The sequence below is a fragment of the Atractosteus spatula genome, assembly GCF_055471065.1.
Source record: "Atractosteus spatula isolate fAtrSpa1 chromosome 10 unlocalized genomic scaffold, fAtrSpa1.hap1 SUPER_10_unloc_12, whole genome shotgun sequence".
In the NCBI taxonomy this organism is placed as follows: Eukaryota; Metazoa; Chordata; class Actinopteri; order Semionotiformes; family Lepisosteidae; genus Atractosteus; species Atractosteus spatula.
This window is the reverse complement of record NW_028296615.1, coordinates 164,068-180,021: the sequence shown is the minus strand read 5'-3', so window position 1 is coordinate 180,021 and position 15,954 is coordinate 164,068. Positions and strand designations below refer to the sequence as shown.

The 15,954-nt window shown below is 42.7% G+C and overlaps 1 non-coding gene across 1 annotated transcript; it reads right to left on the bottom strand.

The window, feature by feature from the left end:
• Positions 1–14,298: 14,298 nt before the first annotated feature.
• Positions 14,299–14,371, bottom strand: trnav-cac (transfer RNA valine (anticodon CAC)). Its single transcript has one exon. It is a non-coding gene; the product is annotated as a tRNA-Val (tRNA).
• Between the last annotated feature and the right edge of the window lie 1,583 nt (positions 14,372–15,954).

Sequence of the window (15,954 nt, the reverse complement as noted above, 5' to 3'; positions counted from 1 at the left end):
TTAATTTCTTTAGATACGTGATTCCATATTATATTCCCTTTTAATCAAATTCTAAAAGTATGCTTGTTGACTCCGGTATCACGTTAGTTAAAGACTTCGATGCTTAAAATGTTTAGGGAGAAATGGAATACTGGTGTGTATGTTTTCTTTAAAGTACCGAGACCAGCCAAATACTGTATGTTTAAGTTCCAAAATTAATATCGTTTATGGCCTTCACACGCGTTACAGTATGCTCCTATTCTTTTTATGCTCAGGTACTAAGATTTCCCTTCATTGGTAAAATTCCATATAAATATTCAATACTTAAACGGGCACAGTTAAGACATTAAATATACATATACATACTGTATACAGTAAAGTTTGCATACGGTAATTTGTTTATGTTCCTAAATCAATCTCTTTTATGAGCATGTGAAAGGCATGGTGAATCGATTCTCAAAAATTACTGTACTTTGCATGATTGGAAACAAATGTGTGATTGTGAAATGCTGTGGTGTTACTTTTACAAAGACGGTCAATGAAAAAAAGAATGTGGACCAGGGCAATACTTTGAGTTTACAGCTTGTCCTAGGTCATTCATTATTAATACTATTAGTAATATCTTCGTTAAAGACTTTGATGGCGACAGCTCAAACATGAGAGGTTGAGCTTTATTAGCTCCACCTTGCAGAAATTCCGGATACTATTATTTTGCTAGCGGTATTATAGGAGAATTTACGGTAACTCGCGGTAGACTGCGTAAAGCGCACTGCAAAATAATGCGGTATCGCACGCTTGTTTTGAATGGCTGCATCAATATAACTAGGACTAGTTATCAGTCTGTGCTTTCTGTTGGTTTTACAACTATTTTTTCTTAACGATTCAGAACCTCCGTCCATGTAGCTGCAAAAATGAACGCTTGTGGTACTTTTCGCTTCAGGCAATACAAACCGCGAGAGTGACGAAAAATGTGAAACTGAACTTCATCGCAAATACCAGATTGCTAGTCGTTATCTTTTATCATGAAGCACTAATCAATGGCAAGTAAATTATTTTCGCAGTAATTACTTTATTTACAAGTGTATAATAAATATAGTAATAAATATAATAAATAAATGAATTACTGCAAAAATAATTTACTTGGTACACTGTGCAGAGTGCTGTATACTCCTAGTTGCGGCACACACGATATATACAGTAGAAAAGCTCAGGCACTGTGTTAGATGTGTTTTCGACGTTTATATGCGTTTATTAATGTCGTCGACTTTACGGTTGCAGTCCGACGTTGATTATACATCGCAGCGACGTATATATACGTATAGCCGTATTTTTGTCGTGAATATATGTATATTCGACGAATCACTGCCCACTGGGTCTTGACTGGGTGTTCTGTACTGCTTCGTTATTTCGTTCAGATTACCTATGTGGTGTACAGAAAAAACCCGACTGCGTGGTATAATTTTCAGGTTCGGCACCATCAGCACCTGCAAACACCTCAGCTGACCACAATGTGATTTGAACATGCAATCTTTTGATCTGAAATCGGACACGCTACCGTTGCACCACGAGGTCACACACAACAAGTACTTCTAATTTCCCCAAAGAAAAAAATCTGAAAAAGATTTTTTTCATTCTCTCCTGTGAGGAGCGCCGCTCTTCCAACGAAGGTCTCTTCTTCCCAGACCACAGATTATTCTTCCCGCCTGGCTCTCTCGCAGAGAGCAGACACACCGTCTCCACTAATGTGTTTACTACATCTATAGATCTGACCACCTACAGCCCCGATATTCCTGGACAGGATACTTACCACCAGCCTCGTGAACTTCTCATCTTTACCTCTCCCAGGAGGAGCACAATTAACACAGAATCCTCTCTCCATTTAGCAAATAACACAAACCACTGTTTACCTGGCATGACTCCACTGATTATGTCATTTTACATGGCCTGAACCAGGAAAGAGATTGGAAGTCAAGAAGTTATGGTGTTGTTTTAATGCTTGCCTACTCTTTTAATTTTTCGGTCAAATCTTTTATTTGGGAGTACTTTCAATTGATGTTAATCCTTGTCCCGATGCACGATTCTGGGCCATGGTGCATCTTGAATAATGTTCTTATAGGCTTCAGTTTGGAAAAGTGCGCTCTTCAGAAGCTACCGAAACCGCTAATGGTTACATAACACTTAATGCAAAAGCAACGTTTGGGTTTGAAAAAGAATATTACTTGCTATGAATACAAACACTGTTACAGGAGGCGTGTTAGGGCTATTTTAGCTTAGATCATCAATTCGTCTTACATTTCTTCTACATCTATATCAACAGCGTATTCGGTACTGAGCGCTAAAGGCAGGTCCTGGCAATACAATCTTCTTTAGAAAACATTTTTAAAACTATTTCCACTACCATCCCTAAAGTAAAAGATACCGATTGCACGCAACTAATAAAATCTCATTTCCAGGGACGGTGTAGCTAGATGCAAATTACAATCGAAAATGTATCAGCTTTAAAATTTTCTTTTGGATCCACAGGGCGATCAACATGAGCCTCAAAATATACCTGTGTTTGATTGTACAGCATAGATTGTACAGCATTTATTTTTATATTTATGTTAAAATTAAGGTAAATATATCAAAATATCAGCATCCAACTTCACAGTGCTAACGTAACAATGCTTGTCAAATTCTCAAACAAATCCGCGTTGTATTTCTAAACTATTTTAGCAGAGGACGCAACAGGAGTATAAATGATATCTCCCGCCAGCCCTTCAAAGATACTTTTCCATGGGTGAATATGGTTTTCTGGGGAGTTGCGGTGTGGATCACTATTGGACTTCCCTGGTCTCAAGTGTTGTTGTTGGACACGGGCAAAAGACTCGCATTTTCTGCAAATATAAAGAGGGTTAAGTTTTCGGCTTTTGCGGAGACAGTGTTTACATTGACAATAATAAGAAGATCGTCACTGGGTGGGCTCGAACCACCAGCCTTTCAGTTAACAACTAAACGCGCTCACCGATTGCACCACAGAGACTGATGAGAGAGGCTTTTCTCCATTCGCACCTTTCCGGTCAAAAAATAAACATTGCTTGCATTTTCTTGCCAGTCGGCAATATTCCTTCTGCTCTGATAGCCAAGAATTAAATTTCATTTCTCACAAGCTGTATGAATTTCTTGAAAAACAAGTTGTTGCAGAAAGGAAATGCATTCATGCATTAAACTAAATCAAGCCCTATGCAGCTGTCCAAAATGGTACTTTCTGCACAAAAAGACAGGAAGAAAGGCCCAGCTGGGATGTGGAGCCAGGATCTCCAGTTAACAAGACAGGTACTTAAACCAACTAAGTTACAGCGCCGGCAGAATTCTCCTCTTTTACAGCCGCTTGGACACACCACTCTGAGCCATCTGCGTTCAGTAAGCACCGAGTCTGCTGGCTGAGCAAGCTGCCTCCATTACACGCAACAGGAGCCCTGACTGTAAGAGAAACGAAGAGAAATGGCTTTTATTGGGCACTTTTCACGTCCAATACGCTTGACATCTCCCAAAGGCGACATAGTTCATTTACGACACTTTTCCTTTCTTTCTTCTTTCTGTAGTCCTTGATGAATCAAAACAAGAAATCATGTAAGGGAAAATTTATTTTCTCATGGAGAAAACATGCACCAGGAAATGTTGTGTTTAGAAGAAGTGAGTTAACATGAAAAGTGACCTAATTAACGGAGCAAATGCTCACCTAGCAAGATCTGCTTTACTACAAGAGAGAAGTAGAGTGAAAGACGTGATCATTTCATGCCGTTGTGGAACAAAACGCTTTTTTCTTGGAATTCTAAATCAATTAGAAATTCAGAGCGACACATAAAGGCTTGTCTATGTAGTGTGCTCTCTGAAGGCACCAGTTCTGTAGGGTTTGAGCATTTACTGGGACAATTATTAATTGTAGCAGTAAATCACAAAATTGATTCTTTTGATGGCTTTAGAATCCAACCATGCAATATAACTCAAACAACGCACACACACAGGTACTAATACACGAGGATACATTTATTAATACATAGAATATGCATATAAACCTAACAGATCTTATCGAGAGGGTTATCAGAATACAAAAGGTATATATTCAGTCAGTTACGAAGAGTTACATATATCAAGAGGACATACGTTCAGTATATCATTCATTTAGACCGTTTCGTAAATGAACTTGGTTATAACTTCTACATTAGATACTCAAAACAAGTACATAACTCTTAGGAATTAAATTGATATGAATTGGTTGGGATAGCAATTGAATTCTTGAGCTGTAATGCATTGAAGTTGAATACTCATCCAATCTCTGGGGATTCAGATCTCCTGCGGGCACAAAGAAACAGTTGCAGGTTGTTGCTGTCCAATCCGCGCTCTCTGGCTCCATGCCAGGCTGTGCTGTGCGGCTTGCGACGGTGCGCTGCTGATGCTCACTGACCGGCTAGTTAGTGTTGGCTTTAACTAGCAGAGTTTGTGCACAGGAGAAAAGATGACTGTGGGTCCCAGCAAGTCAGGAAGAGGACCGGTTCGTTCCTGATGAAGCGCTAGTTCTGAATAGTGATTCAACTGTCCACAGTTCCGACCTGTTCACGAGGCTTGCTGCTGATGCTAACCTCGGGTGGATCCTCTGGTTACTCTCTGGCAACCTCCGCTCGAGACTCTTAGAACAAAGCAAAGTTCTGGCACTTGGACAGACTGGCCATTCCATGGTTGTCCGGGCTGAGTCTCAGGATGGTCAGGAGGCGCGCTGCGAGAATGTCCTGCCCTTGGGAGCCTTCTGCTCCTGGGCTGTCCTGCCCTGGAATTCTCCTTTGAATTCCCTTTAGAAAAGTCCACAGAATTCTCTCAGGCCCTCTGTGTTGCCTGTTTTTACCTGGAGGAACTTCAGCTCGTTCATTGGCTGAAAGTTCCATGGGCATCAGAGTCCCACGTGGGTTACTCGGCCCTACCAGTCCCTGATTGGTTGATCAAGGTGAGATATGAGTCATTTACTCCTGACACCTAGGAATGCAGTCCAGATGTCCATCTGGCACTCCCTAGACAGATAGGTGCCAATGGATGACCATTGATCATGATAGCCAGGCTTAGCTAAGTGCATCCCCCTTTGGGAGCTGTCCCTTATCAAAAGAAAACATCTTTAAATCAGCCTGCATGAATAGTTTCTGATGAACAGAGAGTTGGGGCCTCATTCAATTCAATTCAATTCAATTCAACTTTATTGTCATTAAACTTACACAGGTGCATAGTATAATGAAAAGTGTTTCTCATTAGTCACTCAGGTGCAGTATATAAATAGGACAGAAGATGAGACAATAGACAGTTACACAATAGCAATAACAGTAACAACATGTAATAACATAACATAAATAACATGTAATCGAAAACTGTGCAAAATTCCGCAAACAGAGAAAATTTAACAGGACAAAAACAGTGCAAGGTAATTCTTGGAACAGTGCAAAAAAAAAAAAAAATTCATTTTTCCCTCATTTGGGAAAGACCCGCAACACTTAATTCTGTCTTATTAACAAGCATTGCCGCTACATCTGCTTAAAAGTGATGATTTTTTAAAACTGACAAAAATGTAGAAAACACGTTTCTCACTCAGAAATTTAAGATGGGGGTGGGGTATTACTAGTAGCGGCGCTGGACTCTCCATGGTGCAATTCATTTACGTGACGGGCTAGTGGTTTAATGGATAACGCGTCTGATTTCGGTTTATAAGATTGTCGATTCGACTTCTACCAGGGTTGTGTGATTTAAATCAGGCTCCTCAGAAATAGATGTCTGTTATGTAAATGAACCGCACCTGAAAGCAAACGTTGGGTCTGGGTTCCTTTCTTTCCTGCATGAAATAGCAAATCGTTACAAAAAAAAACACCAACTAATTTCCAATAGCGTTAGTCATTTAAGTAAACATGAATATACTGTAAGGTCTTGGTACATGGGAGTGGATTTCAACCACAATTAAAAAAGGGCAAATTATAATTAAAGGCTTCAGACACTTTTTCATACAAAAGTGACCAAACATTCCCTAACTTTCAGGTTTGCTTGAACTTGTAATAAAAGAGAGGTCTGAAACTTCCATTCTCTGATGTTACTGTCTCTAAAGTCGGATGTGATGTTTCGCGGATGTGCAGTGTGCCTTTTCTCTTGTGGTGTTCAAGATGATTCGCAGCATAAGCTCCTGACTACGTGTTCTGTACTGCTCTTTTATTTCGTTCAGATTACCTATGTGGTGTACAGATAAAACTTAACCACAGGGTGTAATTTCTGGGTTCAGCACCAGCAGAACCTGCAATCACATCAGCTGACCTCGACGTGATTTGAACACACAACCTTCTAATCTGGAGTCAGACACACCACCGTTGCACCACGAGGTCACCCGTGATAAATGATTTTAATTCCCCCAAAGAGAAAAATCAGCATCCCTGAAAAAGATTTTGTTTTAATTTTGTCCTGTGAGGAGCGCTGCTCTTCCAAAGAGGGGTCTCTTCTTCCCAGACCACGGATTATTCTTCCTGTCCAGCTCTCCCGCAGAGAGAAGACACACCATCTCCACTAATGTTTTCACTACATCTATAGATCTGATCGCCTACAACCCCGATATTCCTGAACAGGATATTTACCACCAGCCTCATGAACTTCTCATCTTTACCTCTCCCAGGAGGAGCACAATTAATCCAGAATCCTCTTTAGCAAATAACACAAACCACTGTTTACCTGTCAAGACAGAAAACCAGGCTGCTCCAGGTGAGGCTTAAACTCACAACCTCGGCATGACTCCACTGATTATGTCATTTTACATGGCCTGAACCAGGAAGAAGATTGGAAGTCGAGACGTTATGGTGTTGTTTTATTACTTTCCTGCTCTTTTAATATTCAGGTTAAATCTTTTATTTGGGAGTTCTTTCAATTGATATTAATCCTAGTCCCAATGAACGATTCTGGGCCATGGTGCATCTTGAATAATGTTCTTATAGGTTTCAGTTTGGAAAACAACTCAGTAGCAGACTATGCGGAACAAGCAAACACATTAGAACTGTTGTGAATGCAGTGGAAATAATTTAGTCACTAAATAAGAAGCTTATGCACCACTCACTTGAGAATTGTTATATTTAACAAAAATTGCTTTCCAGACACCACAACTATTCACAATAATTTTATCAATACATGTCTGAATGAAAAGTGTATTTTTTTAATAATTAACTTTAATGTCCATCTTTATTAGTAGATGTATTACATGTACAGCCTTTAATATGCGATAGTGAATTTTCAGGTATCCTGGGGAGGGAAGAAAACTGAAATAAAGGAAATATATATTTAAAGGGGTGTGTTCTGTCATATCTGGGCATTTGAATAGATTTGTTTTATAAGTTATTGTGATTTCACTCTATACTTGTGTTCCTCAGGAGAAAGTCATTACATTGATGATTTGAGGGTATAGATAATATGTTGTGCTGTATGAGTAAATGTAAGGATATGTTGAAAAAAACGTATTGTCACCTTTGTGAACGTCATTATTAGATACCTGTTGATCGTTTAGCGACCTAGGCTTCCCTCTGGACTCTGCACTGAGTTGAAAGCTACGGGAGCTCCTCACTGCTTGTCCTGTATTGTTACCTGTGCACTCGTCTACATTATCTACGTGCAGCACAGCACCAAGAACACCATAAACTTTGTGACAGAAAGTGCTTAAGAGCATGAAAAATATTGAACATTTTAAACATTCATAGAACAACTTGAAAAACTGAGGGACAAAAGACCATCTATTTTGCAGGTTCACAGTAGTTGCAAGAAAATCAGTTGCCTGACTAGAGACCTAGAGATAAAACGTTCGATATTCTACTGACTGGGCTATTCCTGTCTACTCAGTTTCTCTCTGAAACAACATTTTTCATGAAATTTGCAAAATTTGAAATACAAAACTTGCTTAAAAGTGCAGATTATTTTTTACCCAAAACTGCAAATGGAGAAAACCAACTCCTTGGAGTCTCTGTGGTACAATTGCTTAGTGCGGCCAGTTTGGGACTAAAATGATAGTAAGGTGATGGTTCAAGTGCATCCAGGCCACACCTTTCTCACTGTTCCAATGTGAACATCATCTATGGAAAAAATGGCATAAAATGTTTAACAGATTATTGACCTTATTGATACCGACGTCTTACCACTTGGCCACCACGCCTGCAGTTCCACTTACTTTCCCATCAAGGCTAGCACATTTTTTAAAATACAAAAAAGTTAAATCTTTGAGCACAAATTGGCATGGTAGGAGGAATAAAACAAATATGACTGTTCAAATTAATTCTATTGAAACTGATTTAATCGCGCAGAATCTACAACAACAAAACCATGATTCTTAACAAGGAGATTCCAACTCACGCCCTCGAAGAGACGGCGCTTTAATCCAGCTCCTTAGAGCGCTCGGCCGGGTTACCCTTGATAGCAGCTTTTCAGCACTTGTAGTCTGACTTTGTGGTGTTATGCTGCATGTAAGAGACTGCACCTCCTTTTTCTGAGATGCTTTCTCTCACTTGGTGAAATATTCACTTCTTTGGCCCTCTGAATATAGTTCTTCTGTTAAGCAGGCTTCAGAGTCTGCGTATAGCGCCCATGTAGAGATTTTATTTTTACAGGAAGACGCATTCCGAAACGTATCTCTGTAGTTTTAGAAAAGCTTTGAACAGCGCACAAACAGTATTCTAATTTCACACGGCATATCAGTGCAGCAATCGTACTCGATTTGACTGTGATTCTGAAATACTTCTAGTAAACATATTCAGGTTTCCTTGAACCTTTAATAAAAAAAATTACTTTGCGATGTTCCGCAGATGTGCAGTGCGCCTTTCCTCTTTTCGTATTCAAGAGTACTCACTGCGGGAGCTCCTCACTGCGTGTCCTTTACTCTACTGTGATTTCTTTTAATTTATCTACGTGGAGTGTGGTGAGAAGATCACCTTGAACATTTTCGGTTTGTGAAAGGAAACACTAAAGAAAATACAAGTGATGAACATATAAAATAACCACAGTACAGCTAGAAGAGGGAAAGATAAAAGACGATTTAGAATGACATTCACAATAGATTGAAGAAAAGCACAAACAGGGACTCGAACCCTGGACCCTCAGATTAAATGTCTGATGCGCTACCAACTGAGCTATCTGGGCTCTAAAAAAAAAAAAAGACTGCCGGGATCCTCGCAAATCACATGTCTCTTCTTGTGCCGAAGTGCAGTCATACCTGGCCCATCTGGAATGACCACTGACAGACTTTATCCAGAAGCGACGGCACCACTCCCAGTAGAATGAGAGAGAAATACAGAACGACACGAGGAGTCAAGGGGCTCCCACAATTCATCTTTCCTCACATTACTGATTTTTTCACTAACATTTTGACCTTTTCACAATCAGATTTTTTCACATTTAATAAGATCTTTTAATCAACAACATTTAAGAAAGAAAACAAATGGAACATTTTTTGGAACAATAATAAAAAAAACTTTCAATGTCTTGGTTGTATAAGTGTGCACACCCTTTATAAAGGGGGTAGCAACTGTGCTGAAATTTCACCAGTCACATTCCAGATCATGTACAAAGGTTATTTTGCCAGATTGTATTGATTGTTATTAGTCCTATTTAATATCAGCTGATCACATATAACTAACCAATCTCGGAGAATGTACGTTCATACTGCAGAGCTGAACCTAAAGAGAAATCTGGCTGCTGATTGTCACCAAAGAATGTCCTTACAAATTATCTGCTGAGTTGTTTTATGTATTCGGCCACCTATTTCCTTCTTAATTTGCAGTGAGCACAATTCTTTCCGTTTCTCCTCTTGTATTTTCCTTGCTATTTTACTGTCCCTTTCCCCCATGTGGAGATGGATCCACAACCGAAACCCTGTTTGCAGCCTGTGTTTCTGCAGCGTCAGTCTGTATGAGGAGAGGGTGTTAAACAGCTTCAGTGGCGCAATCGGTCAGCGCGCGGTGCTTATACAGCAATGCACAGCAAAGTCATGCTGAGGTTGTGAGTTTGAGCCTCAACTGGAGCAGTGTGGCCTGTGTATTTAGCTACTTGTTAAGGATTCGGCCAGTGAAACTGAAACCAAGTAATGAACCCACTTGCAGGAGCCGATAGAGACAAGTCGTGATCCAAATACCGTAGACGAAGGAGAGAGCCGAGAGTCCAGGGGAAGCCAGAGATCCAAACTGAGAGAGAGCAACCAAAGCTGAGCCGTAATTCAAAAAACATAGTAAAAGGGGAGAAACCAAAGTCGGAACCTGAACAGTACGAAGAGGTAGAAGGCGTAGCGCAACTAAGTAGCTCGAAAGGAAAACCAATACTGAGCGAGGAGGTACGGAAAGACTAGTGCTTAAATACAAGATGAGACGGAGGTGTTACCAGGTGATTATTTCTTCACATAACCCTTGCAGAAAAAGAAAAATTAGGACCTCATCCTCCCAGTGAGTCTCTGCTGCTGCTACTCGAAAGTCTATGGCATAATCCTGGGCAGACCTGCGGCCCTGGCGGATAGATGAGAGGCGGTAGGCGGAGTCTTGTCCAGCTGAGGAACGACAAAAAAACCCTTAAATTTCTCTAAAAAGAGATCATAGTCCTGTACCTCAGGAGCCCTGCGATCTAGTAGGGCAGTTGCCCAATCCAGAGCACGGCCAGTTAACAGAGAAACTATGAAGGCAATCTTGTCTTGAGGAGAAAAAAAAGTTTCCGGATGGAGCCTGAAAACCAGCGCACACTGTGCTAAGAAGCCCCGACATCTCGTAGGGTTGCCGTCAAACCTGTCAGGTGGTGTAAGTGGAAGAGGTCGAGGAGCGGGTGTAGAAGCTGGCGGGGGCGGAGCCGAAGCGGCAGCTCCAGCGTTACTTTCACTATTACTGGTAGGCGGCATTGCTGACAGGTGCGCTGAAATCTGTTGGACGGAAGCCTGTAACTGGAGTAAAGCTTGCCAGTGCTGATCCAAAACCGAGCGAAATTCCTCTTGCTCCGCTGGGTCCATGTTAAGTGGCTCAGTATACTGTTAAGGATTCGGCCAGTGAAACCGAAACCAAGTAATGAACCCACTTGCAGGAGCCGATAGAGACAAGTCGTGATCCAAATACTGTAGTCGAAGGAGAGAGCAGAGAGTCCAGGGGAAGCCAGTGATCCAAACAGGGAGAGAGTAGCCAAAGCCAGACCGTAATCCAAAACCGTAGACGAAGGAGAGAGCCGATAGTCCAGGGGAAGCCAGAGATCCAAACTCCAAAAGAGGGGAGAAACCAAAGTCGGAACCTGAACAGTACGAAGAGGTAGAAGGCGTAGCGCAACTAAGTAACTCGAAAGGTAAACCAATACTGACCGAGGAAGTAGGGAAAGACTAGTGCTTAAATATAAAATGAGACGGAGGTGTGGTGGTGAAAGCGTACACTAACAGGTAGACTAATGAACTAAGACTCCGCCTTCTTCTGCCTCTTTCGTTGCTGGGAGGCAGGGATCGTAACACATGGTTATAGTGTTACTACTGCTACTACAGCTACTACTACTGCTGCCACTGATACAACTGCAACTAATAAAATTTTACAGCTACTCCTACTGCTACTACTAATGTTTCTAAAGCTACTGTTTCTAAAGCTACTTTATGTTTCTAAAGTTACTGCTCCTAATACTGCTGCCACTGACACAACTGCTACTACCACTACTACCATTACTACTACGACCATGACTTCAGATTCTAATACTAATTCTGATACTAATACTCCTGCTACTATTACTGCTGTCATTACTACTAATAGTGATAAAAACAGAGCACTCACAGCTCTGTAGACATTGGTCTGGACTCTAGAAAGTGATTCGATTTGCAAGCAGCTCTGGACCTCAACACCTGTTGATGGGTCACTTCTATCAGACACAACATTGGAGCCCAAGCCCACCTACAAACACATTCACACACACTGAGAGATACAGTATACACCTACACACTCACACACATTCACACACACAGACACTACACATACTGACTAACACCATACACATTTATACACACAATCAGACACATACATGCACAAATACAAACTAGCACACATTGACAGACACACACATACTGTAGACACTACACTAAGAGATACACACGCACACACTGATACGCACATTTACAGAATCACACATAGACAGTACACATACTCACAGACACAAACTCACATACTGACGGACACCACATACACTCTTACCTACAGTTACACTATTACAAACACTAACAAAAATACCACTAATATTACAACAGTAACACTATCACTATGACTAACACTATCATTATTACTAACAATAACACAAAGTTACTACTACACTACTAATACTAATAATAACAGTAATAATATCACTAAAACTAACATGACTACTAGTGTAAATAGTCTAACTGTAAATCTATAATAAGCACTAATATTAACATGAATACTAGCATTAATATTAAAACTACCAGTTGTACTCTCACTAATATTAACATGAATACACTAGTATTAGTATTAGTAGCTGTCCGTGACGTCACACCGCTCTTTGTGATGAAGGCGAGACACCTAGCTGGGCACAGTGACTTGGTGCGTGTCGCCGTGGTTACCAAACTTATGATTTGTAAACAAATGGAAAATGCATTTAAACTGTTACTAATTTATCAACTTGGAATATAACTATCTAGCTCTAGGATTAAATTCCTAAATAATAATTTGAATAACCATTCTTTAATTTTGGATTGAACATTATTAACACTAAACGCACTATGGTACTGTAATTGATCGATACAGGCGGTATTGACCGTTTTCTAGATATTTAAAACAGGGTCAAGAACGGGAAAAGAATCAGTACTCACCAATCGGTGAAGTTAATCGTTAATTCTACGGTTCTTCAGCTGAATTTATAGGTTGTCGATAGATAAGTGATCAATAACTCTCCACCGCAGTCTCGCTCTCTGATCCCGGCGCTCTGGCTGGTGTCTCTGACGTCACAGTGCTCTTTCTGACATATATAACATCTCCAAAAAAAAAAACACACCGGGCTTTGAAGAGAGGCGATTCATAACAGCTGGAGGAGGTGTAATATTTGTGTGCGTCAGCAGTGAAACTGCATGTTGATTGATGGAGGGCTGAGTGGGGAATAACGGTTGCTCAGGGTCACAGGTCATAGTGAATTTAGGAGCTAACTGGTTCGGAGTTACAGGTTAAATAATAAAGAGTTTCTTCGAGTGTCACATCTTCGTCCTGGGTTCTTAATTTTTACACTATACGTGTACGAGAAACAAGACAGTGTGTGTGTGCCCTTGTGATTCTGGGAGACAGATCGAACCTGGGCTAAAAGAGAGGGGGCTTAGCCCTCTTCCATTCGCAAGTTCAAAGTTGTACAACCCATTTGTATCTGCTAGGCGGCGCAGTCGTCGTGCACAAAGAACGCTTTGAAAAGCGTCAAAAGCAAGTCATTCCGAGTTGGTCGTTTGTGTTTTCGAAATGCTGAATTGCTGCGAAATGCTGAAATGATCTCACGGCTCCTCGGTTGTCATTTCTGCTCCGTAAAGGAATCACAGCACGCGTCGCCTTCCAGCACGCTGGGTCGGGACACGATGCCGGGGATCGGAGAGTGCGATGTCTTCCTCGTTAGTATAGTGGCAAGTATCCCCGCCTGTCACGCGGGAGTCCAGGGTTCAATTCCCTGACGGGGAGTAGAAAGCTTTTCTTTTACCTCCTTAGAGAAAGGACTGCCTTTCACTTCTCTGTTTTCTTTCACAGCGCAGTGCACCTTTTCATTGCTCTCGCTTTCAGAGCCTCCGCACGGCACACGACTCGACATCAGGAAGCACATTGAAGTGAAAGCAGGAAGCGCTGCGACATGCACTGTGCAGATCCCGCCACACTAAGAGGTGAGTGGGTCTGTTCGATGCACAAAGAACGCTTTGAAAGCATCAAAGGCAAATCATTCCGAGTTGGTCGTTTGTGTTTTCTGTTCAGACGCGAAATGCTGAAATGATCTCTCGGCTCCTCGGTTGTCATTTCTGCTCCGTAAAGGAATCACAGCACGCGTCCGCTTCCAGCACGGTGGGTCAGGACACGATGCCGGGGGTCGGAGAGAGCGATGTCTTCCTCGTTAGTATAGTGGTGATTATCCCCACCTGTCACGCGGGCGACTGGGGTACATCAGGACGCGCATTGAAGTGAAAGCAGGATGCGCTGCGACATGCACTGTGCAGATCCCGCCACACTAAGAGGTGAGTGGGTCTGTTCGATCACAGCGCTAGGCGAATCCCCAATCCCCTTTTGTGCGTGCCGACAAAAGAAGCCAGTCTGTTTCCGCCCGGTTTCGAACCGGGGACCTTTCGCGTGTGAGGCGAACGTGATAACCACTACACTACGGAAACGGTGGCAAACCCTGCCCAGCGGCCCAGCGCTGAGCTTCGCCAATGCGATTCAGCTGCTTCCAGTGCCTTTATTGGAGTGCGCTGATGGACTGTGCTCTCTCTCCAGAGACCAGCACGCCTGTCATTGACGGAGCAGGAAAGGCGGCGCCACATTCTACAGCCCTCTCCACGCAATCGACGAAATCGGGCTACTGAAGTGGAGAAAATCGCCTCTCCAGAAAGTGCAAATATCATCTTGGAGAGTATAAATCCTATTTCCGAAGGTCAGCCCTGTCTGCCAGAGTAACCCTCCCACCTCATGCAGGGATGATCAGCTCGTCTCACACGCGAGAAGTCTTCGGTTGGAAACAAGCGCCCCCTCTTCTCGCGCGTTTTGTACGTTCGAGTGGTTTTAATGCGGCTCCTTCGTACGCAAAACTGACAGGTTCCTATACCGGGAGTCGAACCCGGGCCGCCGGGGTGAACACCAGGAATCCTAACCGCTAGACCATATGGGAGCACACAACCTTGCTGTTCCGGGCATCATGCAAGCAAACTACATAAATATGAGAAAACGCGCAAGAGAGTTGTCACTCAGAGTGTCGAAGGGTCGATGTATACTGGGGCTCAGTTGAAATGCAACGTCAGGACTTTTCCGAATTAGGTCACACGAAGAGAGCACAGCCTTTTCCGGCCTGCCACGTGGGTATCGGTAACTCGCCGTGATCGTATAGTGGTCAGTACTTTGCGTTGTGGCTGCAACAACCCCGGTTCGAATCCGGGTCACGGCAGAATAGGGGCGCCTGCTTTGACTACTTGCGCGAATGAAGGCAAAAGAAAGCCGATCGATGTGAACGAACGGCGCTTTACAGAGGAGTACTGCCTGACTGGATCGTTGATGAACGACAGAGGCCACTCCGACCTCTTCTCGGTTTTCTTCAATGACTTACTAAGGATCTTCTTCACATTCGCCCATGCAGGGGAAGCCAGTTACACCAAAGCAAACGCAGGAAAGTGCATTTCAAGCAGAGACCAGTAGGGACTTGTTTACACCGAGAGTGGTCGGAGAATGGAACAATGCGCCCAGCCCTGTTGCTGGAGCCGATTCTTGATGAGATCTTGGGCTCACTAAGAGGCCCCCACTGGATGCTAATCTTTCTGTTGTTCTTGCAGGTCCTGCGCTGCTTTTGAGCCGACAGAGCTCGTCCTGGTCTGTCGGCACAGCCCAATTGCAAATGATCGGCTCCGCGTACAGAAGGAACGTGCGTTTGGTACAAGAGTGCATGAAGGCACCGGAAATACATTGGGAACAAATGACCGGTCGCTCAAGACCTCTGTGAAGTACAGGAGCGTGCAAAAATAGGCTGCTTCCGCCCGGTCTCGAACCAGGGATCTTTCGCGTGTTAGGCGAACGTGATAGCCGCTACACTACGGAAACCTGCAGGGACTGCTGCTGGTGTCTCGCTTGCGTATCGGGCTGAGAAAGGGAAGCGTCACTTTAGGCAGGGGGCGCTGGAGAGAGCAAACTACATAAATATGAGAAAACGCGCAAGAGAGTTGTCACTCAGAGTGTCGAAGGGTCGATGTATACTGGGGCTCAGTTG